Below are 8,465 nucleotides of genomic sequence, written 5' to 3'. Positions count from 1 at the left end.
GTGGTAGTTCATTCACAGTGTAGCACTTGCCATATAGAACAGGCTAGCCGCGAACTCACAGAAATCTTGGTGCCTCTTCCACTGGGGTGTTAGGACCAAAGGACCAAAGCATGCATCACCACGTCTTCATTTAATTGCAAATTATCTAGGCAGTTTATTAAAATTGACATTGTGGGCTAAGTCCGAGTACCAGTGCTGCTGGTTCACAAGGGCTGAGGCACATGCACTGTAATTGTTCTTGTCCCTTTTGTACTACAGGGTCTTGGTCAAATTAAACCTTGGCTCTCTATCTCCCTCCTTCCCCCCTTGCCTCCCTCCCTCTCTCCTTCCCTCTGTCCTTCCCTCTCTCCTTCCCTCCGTCCTTTCCTTCCTAACTTCCTTCCTTCCTTCCTCCTTCATAAAAATAAAAATGTTTTATCTTGAGTCAGCTGGGTATGTTGGCGGCACACCTGTAATCCCAGTGCTTAGGTAGGCAGAGGCAGGTGGATCTCTCTGAGTTCGAGCCTAGCCTGGTCTAAAAAGCGAGTCCAGGACAGCCAAGGCTACACAGAAAAACCCTGTCTCAAAAAACAAAACAAAAATATTACCTCAAATTATTAAGATTAATAGAATAAATACAAGTTGTTTGAGATGGTGCCAGGAAGGAATAAATGCCCAGTAATTGCTCAGAGAAATTAAATGCCTTATCAAAAGATGTACAGCAAGGTATTAATCTGAATCTATGCCTCATTCACAGCTTCACTTACCACCTTTAAGTATACAATGCTAAATTTTTCTACTTCAAATCCATAGCTCTTTTCTGACTCCCACTTACTTACATCTGTCTATCTAACATCTCCTGTGGGTGGGTTCCTTCCCAGCCTCCTTGCCTCTCTCCTGTGCTCTCCAGTCCTCTCCTTTCTTCCCCTTCTCCTTGCCTTTTTCATCTCTCTCTTACGTCTCTCCTGGTGTTGGAGATTGAATTCTCAGGGTTTCTCACATGCTGGTTAAACACTCTTCTAATGAGCTACACCCCTGCACTTACATGCATTTTAAATGTTTGTTTAGTTTATATATTTTGAAACAGAAGCTCAAGATAGATGGACTAAGTGGCCTTGAAGTCACTCTGGAGCCCAGGCTGACCTTGAATTTTGAATCCTCTTGCCTTAATTTACAAAGTAAATGACATTCATAGGCTTTGGGGATTGGGGCATGGATATCTTTGGAGGGTCTTAGCTAGTTTATCACATACCTCACACTCATTGTACCTAAAACTGAATTAATGATTTTTCAATATTATCCACTTAGAGAAAGACACCAAGTGTGCAGTTTTCACCTCCCTTCTGCACCTGTTCAGTTTGATATGTCGCTCACTGTGATGGCATTTTTCTTTTGGAGAGGGGTCTCTGTGTTGCCCAGCTTTGTCTTAAACTCCTGGGATCAAGTAATTCTCTCTCCTCTCTCTCCTATGAAGCACACCTCATGCTAATCCCCACCAGCAATCTGATGCTTCATTATAGGGATTTGGCTGGCCTCCCCGGTAGCTTTACCATTATATTCTACCTGCATAGTTAAGAAATAATTTTAAACATCATGAAAAAAAAAAAAAAACAATTTCAAAGAAGAGCAAACTTGGGATTCTAGTTTCTGGTTCTTTTTGTTTGGTGTTTTGAAACAGGGATATTACCCAGGCTAGCCTTGAACTCACCGTCCTCTTCCCTCAGCTTCCTGTGAACCACCACAGCTGGCTCATCTCAGGGTTCTTCCCCTCCCCGCTCAAGGCAGGGTCTCACTGTGTAGCTTCAGCTAGCCTGGAACTTGCTATCTGGAAGTACCTTGTAGGTCAGACTGGTCTCAAAGTTGCAGCAGTCATCCTACTTCTGCCTCCCAAGTGCTGGGTTTACAAGCGTTACTGCCAGAGCAGGATAAGTCATAGGTTTTTTTTTTTTAAATACATATTTATTTTTATTTTATGCGTATGACTGTTTTGCCTGCATGTATGTATGTGCAGCACATGTATGTAGCACTCGCAGAGTCGAGAAGAAGGTGTTGGATCCTCTAGAACTGGAATCACAGATAATTGTAAGCTGTGGTGTGCATGCTGGGATCCAAACAAGGTCCTCGGAAGGGCAGTCAGTACTCTAAACCATTGAGCCTTCTTCTCCAGCCTCTAGCTCATGGTTTTTATTCAAGACACCTGCATTTTCCCAGCCCTTTAATGCCTTAGCAAACCTAGATAGTGAATTAATTCCTTTCATCGTCTCTGGTTGATGTGTTAAATCCCATCAGTCTGGGCTAGCATTGTGGCTCAGTGGTGGAGTGCTGGCTTAGCATTCAAGAGGCCCTGTGTTTGCTCCTCAGGACTCAGGGACTGGAGCTGGACTATGTTCAGTCCTTGTCTGGATAGTTTTATGTCAACTTGATACGAGCTAAAGTCATCAGAGAGGAGGGAAACTCAATTAAGGAAATGCCTCCATAAGATTGGATTGTAGGCAGGCCTTATAGGACATTGTCTCAATTAGTGATTGATGTGGGAGGCCCATTGTGGATGGTGCCATTCCTGGACTGGTGGTCTTGGGTTCTGTAAGAAAGCAGGCTGAGTAAGCCATAAAGAGCAAGCCACTAAGCAGCATCCCTCCATGGCCTCTGTATCAGCTTCTGCCTCCAGGATCCTGCCCTGTTTGAGTCTCTATTCTGATTTCCTTCAGTGACGAATTGTGATGTGTAAGTTTAAGCTAAATAAATCCTTTTCCTCCCCAAGTTGCTTTTGGTCATGGTATTTCATCATAACAATAGTAAGACAAACTCAGTCTCATGTAGGAAAATGTGGGTATGTGTCTCGTGTGTATGCATGCATATTCAAGCCCACTTCCTTAACTAGGTTTATTGTTTCTGTAATAACTTTCTTTTTTCTTTTTTCTTTCCCTCTCTCCATCCCTCCATTTCCTTTTGTTTTGCTTTAGAGGAAGGTTCTTACTGTGTAGCCAAAGCTGGCTTCCAGGCATCCTGGTATCTTAGCTTCCCGAGTTCTGGCAATACAAGTGCATGCCACCACAATCAGATGTATCTGAAATTTCTGAATCTTTATGGTGTGTGTGTGTGTTAGAATCCAGAGCCTTGTGCATACCTATTAAATATCCTATCATTGGATTACACTCCCATCTCTCTGAGACTTTTTATCGGCTTTTTGGCAAGGCTTTAGTCATAGCTGCATTGCTATGACTATGCTATGTTCAGGGTCTGTCATGATTAATCTTAACTGTTAATTTGGCATGATTTAGAATTACCTAGGAGATAATTCTCGAAGTATATGCATGAGATTTTTAACACAGATGTTAACTGAGGAAGAAAATACTCTGAATTAGGCATTACCATTCACTGAGTCCAGACTGAATTAAAAAGAGAAAGTGTGCAGAACACCAGCCTTTATCTCTTTCTCTTCCCTGACTGTGGAGGAAACCTGACCTGCTACCTTGAATACCTGCTGCCACCCCTTTCTCACCATGATGGACTACGTGCCCTCAAACTGTGAGCCAAAATAAGTGTTCCTTCCTTAAACTGTTTCTTGCCAGACATTTGGTCATAGCTAGACTAGGCCCTGGATCTTACTTGTCCACAAGACCTTAGCACAACTGACGACATGATGGACATACCATTCAGGCCATAAAACTTGGCACAACTTTGGCAGTATCTGCCAAAATGAAAACAAAGATCTAACCATCAAAGTCCATAGTTCTGGGAAAGTCTCTAAATGTCCTAAACCTTACTTTTTGGATTTTTTAATTCCACTTCTGGCTAACCATTCTTGCCAAGTTAATCCAGTATATGGTTTTTGTGCTTAAAAGTTCCCCCTGAACCTTTATTCAGGGCTACACTGAGATTCTATTGTGCTCACCAGCCAGCTAATAAAGACTTTCTATTGGCTTAAACTTGTGTCCAAGTACAACAAGAAAAGTAACTCATGTGGAGGCCACCTTGAATCCAAAGTACAAGGTTGCACAAGGTCTAGCTGATCTCTTTTTACTCACCTTAGCTCACTGATATGATCACGCCACTGTGTCAGTAACTAGAATTTTAATTTGGAGCCAGCTAAGATGGTACATATTTGTCATCGTAACACTCAGGAGGCCAAGGCAGGAGGACTTGGAATTCAAAGTCAGGTTGGCCTACACAGCAAGGTTTTGTCTTCAATCTTATTCTTGGTGTAGTGGCTCACTCCTGTAACCACTGTAAGCACTGGGGAGGCTGAAGAGGGATTACCAGGACTTCTAGACCAGCCTGGGCTGTAAAGGGAGACTCTGGTCTCACAAAGCACACACATACACACACACACACACACACACACACACACACACATACACACATACACACAAAGGTCAAAGGTTGTTCTGCAGCTCCTTCCCTGTGTGTTGTGTTTTGTATAAGGACCTCAATTTCAATATCCTCATTAATATGTTTGCACAATCATCCCTTTTTCATGGTGGACAGTATCTATCTTATCCTTGTGTTTGCTCACCCTATTTCATTCTCTCTTCCCTAAGTTCCCGTTTCATAGCATCAGCATAAATGGATTAAACAACTGAGGGCTAGGAAGAAGGAATTGTATCCAGAATCAGTATCATCTCACTGCTTCCTCCAGACTGAGTCTGCTCCTGACAGGGTGACCAGTTTCCCTGAGAACTGGTGTTATGCCAAGAGCTCAGCCCTGGCCTTCTGCTGGATTTTGGGCATTCAGAGGGGCAACAACAATGCCAGCTTTTGTAAGAGGAAGCCCATCTTGTTGAGCCCATTTGACAAGCACAGCCACTCAGCTCCTGTGTTTGTTGTGTTTGCTCTGGGGTAGCTGAGGACACAGACTGGCTGACATCGCAGGATAAATCATCTTCCTGAGCTTCCTCTATGGCAAGTACTTTCCTGTGGGTGCTAACCTGGGTTAGACCCATATCAGCCAACACAGATTTGAGACTCCTCTCGTCCAGATCTCTTTGGTTCAATCTTCCAGCATTAGTGGTTCATGTATTTATTTTTTCTTTTGCGGTGCTGAGCCTGGGCTTCACGTGTGCTTTACCACTGAACCATATACCAAGTGTTCCACTAAGCTTCCCAGGCTGGCCTGGAGCACATCTCATAGCTCAGGCAGCTCTCAAGCTTGTGATTCTCCTGCCTCAACTACCTGAGAGGGTTGTGGGCCTTCACCACTGAGCTCTGCTTCTTTTTCTCAGTCTCTGACCAGCCTGCTAGGCATTCACTACTGCTCAAGAGACTAAGTAAAAACTCCAAGCTGCTTTTCTTCCCTTGCAGAGGAAATAGTCAAGAGCCATCACTGTAGCTGCATTCATTGCAAGGATTTCACTTCACTGTTATTTTTAAAGATATTGAGTCATGAAGTACCTCTCTAGTTTTGGGGGATTTTGTTTTGAGACAGGGTTTCATGTAGTGGAGCCTGGCCTCAAACTTGCAATATAACTGAGAATGACCTTGAACTTTTGACCTTCCTGACTTTACCTTCTAAGTGCCGGGATTACAGGCTCATGCCACCACATGTCTAACTTTACGAAGTGCTGTAGATTGAACCCAGGGCGTTGCGCATAGTAGGCAAGCACTTGAGTAACTGAGTTACCGTCCCAGCACCTCCATTCTTAATTAGTACCTAAAAATTGTAGCATTCCATCTATGAAGTAGATTTGAGTCTTCTTTTAAAAAAAAAAGTGTGTGTGTGTGTTTGATATGTGTGCAGGCACACACTCATTCTACGGCATACATGAGGAGATCAGAGAACATTTTCAGGATTTGATTTTCTCTTACCATGTGTAAATTCTTTGGATTGAACCCTTGTACAACAAGGGTTTTATAACAAGGCTTGTACAACAAGTGATTTTATCTGCTGAGCAATCTCATTGGCCAGAGGTTTTGTTTGTTTGTTTTTGTTTTTCTTTCTTTGTTAGTAGTTTTTCTTGGATAGTCTCAGCCTCCCTCCTCTAGGACATAGGTGTGAGTGGAAGAAGAAGTCTCAGTAGTAGAAGTAGGTTGCATGGGAGCCTTCTGGGTCTATTTTTTTTTTATCATTGTGTTTTATGTTCCGAATCAAATGTCCCATTTCCATCATACAGTGGATTATTGCTGTCATCTTCATGGCTTGGTAGAGCTGAAAAAATGCCGACCATGGGCAGGTACAGATGTGTATACTAATTTGATGTTCTACTTATTAGTGGCTTCTAGAACACAGAACCATCACTTTAGTATATGGTAACACTGCAAAATTATCCTAGTTCTGGGGGTCAGAAGTTTAAACTCGTTATGATTGAGCTGAAATCAAGGTGCCACTGGGCTATATTCCCCCTGGAAGCTCAGAGAGGAGAGTCTCTTCCTGCCTTTTCCAGGTTCTGATGGCTCCTGGTGTTCCTTGACTGTGGCTGCATCACTCCAGTCTCTGTTTCATGGTCTCTGTGTTCCTGTGATAAAGCCCTGACCAAAGCAACTTACAGAAGAATTTATTTAGGATTATAGTTGTAGAGGGTTTAAGAGTTCATAATGGCAACACGGTGACAGGAACAGAAGCTAAGAGCTCACACTTCACACTGGAAGCTGGAAGCAGAAAGAATGCACGGGGAATGACAGCAGACTTCAAAACCTCAAAGTCTGCACACAAGCCATCTTCCAGTGACTTCTAAACATCCAAACAGTGCCACCAACAGGGGACTGCATGTTCAAACACCTGAGCCTACAAAGGACACTCTCATTCAAACCATCACGTACTTTAAATTCCCTTCTCTGTGTGTTAAGCCTCCCTCAGCTTCTCTTGTAAAGATGTGTATTAGACAAGTGTGGTAGTACACACTTGTAATCCCAGCACTTGGGAGGTTGAGGCAGGAGGATCACTAATTGGAGGCCAGCCTCGGCTACAAAGTGATTCTGTGGTCAACCTGGGCTGTATAACAAGGCAAATATTAAAAATGATACACAATAACATTTAGGACTCATGAGAATAATCCATTAAAAAAACTCCCAATTTTAGATCTGTAGCTTAGGGAATGGCTGGTGTGGTAGAGCACACCTGTAACCCCAGCGTGAGGAAGTATGTGGTGATGTTTATCTGTAGTCCTAGCACAGGAGAAGTGTGTGGTAGGCACACCTGTAATCCCAGCACAGGGAGGTTAAGGAAGGAGGATCAAGATTTTAAGGTCATTGTTGGCTACTTGGTGAATTCTCAACAAACAATCAAAATTTATAATTGATCACATCTGCCACATAAGGGATACTATAGATATTAGGAGATTTAGGACATGGGTATCCTCTTGGTAGGTGAAAGTCTAGGGGACATGTCATCCACTGTGAAGCCATTCATACTCCACTAGGATCCTGGGTGCCCCAAGATCTACTTCCAGCTGTGAGTTAGTCTCTTGCTACCTCAGAGGGCGGGACTTGCTCTTCAAAACTTAGGACTGTAGCTCCCCTTTCATGGTGCTCTAGAGATTTTGTACAGCATTCTTTTGTCACACAGGTCTGGGTTATGCACCCGAGTGTCATGGAGGTTCTTAGTACAGACAGAACTTACTCTCAGTCTCAAACCTGACAGCCTTCCAAGTCATTAGATGAATGGAACAAGCCCATTTGTCACCTCCTCTGTGCAGTCTTCAGAATCCACTAAGCACTGTTCTTCCTCCCATGATAGCAGTGCGAATACACAACTTGTCCTTCACCTTGGAAGGGGTGTTCTTCATGTTCTAGACTAATGAACCCCTAAAAAACTTCTACCATATGGCACCCCAGATCTTCTTTGAAATTTTCTCCTACTCTAAGGAATATTGAGTCATGATTTGAAATTTCTCTTTCCTATTTGCCAGGACCACCACCATAACCCCTAACCTCCTAATAAGCCCATGATGATATTCTCTGGAGTCTGAAGATGATAAGGGTCTTGCAGAGGAGAAAGAGAGTGAGAGAGAACTATTCTTTCTAGAGAAAAGTGAACAGCTTTGTCTGATCCTCTGTACTGGTGGAGAGCACCAACACATTTGTCAGATCAGTGGCCACACTTCCATGTACTTCAGTACAGCCAGGGGATGTGTTCAAGATCTCCACTCAGCATGGTAGCTGCAGTTAAGGTTACAAGGCGGTTACAGTTATGGTAGTCCACTGTCACTTTGCTGAGTCTGCTTCCCATAGCATTTAGACTTGGAGATAAAATGGGAGTGAACAGACTTGCACCCTTAAATTGTGTTTGGTGGTGTTCCCTCTGAGATGTGGTATTGCTTCTGATTTACCATCTTGACTTGCCTAGGGCTATGAGCAGCCAGATTTCCATTTGACCTTTTCTATGATAAAGGCTCTAACTTCTCAGGTAAGAAGCCAGTGTGAAAGTTCTGATTCTGCCAAATGTATCTTGGCCAATTTTCCTTTCAGAAACTTGAGGACTAGCTGTAGGCTGAGTGGAGAACACACTGAACCATAGAGATCTTTTAATCATTTGGCTTCTGTAGTCCAAT

Source organism: Meriones unguiculatus, chromosome 14 (genome assembly GCF_030254825.1).
Source record: "Meriones unguiculatus strain TT.TT164.6M chromosome 14, Bangor_MerUng_6.1, whole genome shotgun sequence".
NCBI classification, from domain to species: Eukaryota; Metazoa; Chordata; class Mammalia; order Rodentia; family Muridae; genus Meriones; species Meriones unguiculatus.
The sequence above is the reverse complement of the archived record's forward strand: the minus strand, read 5'-3'. Positions refer to the sequence as shown.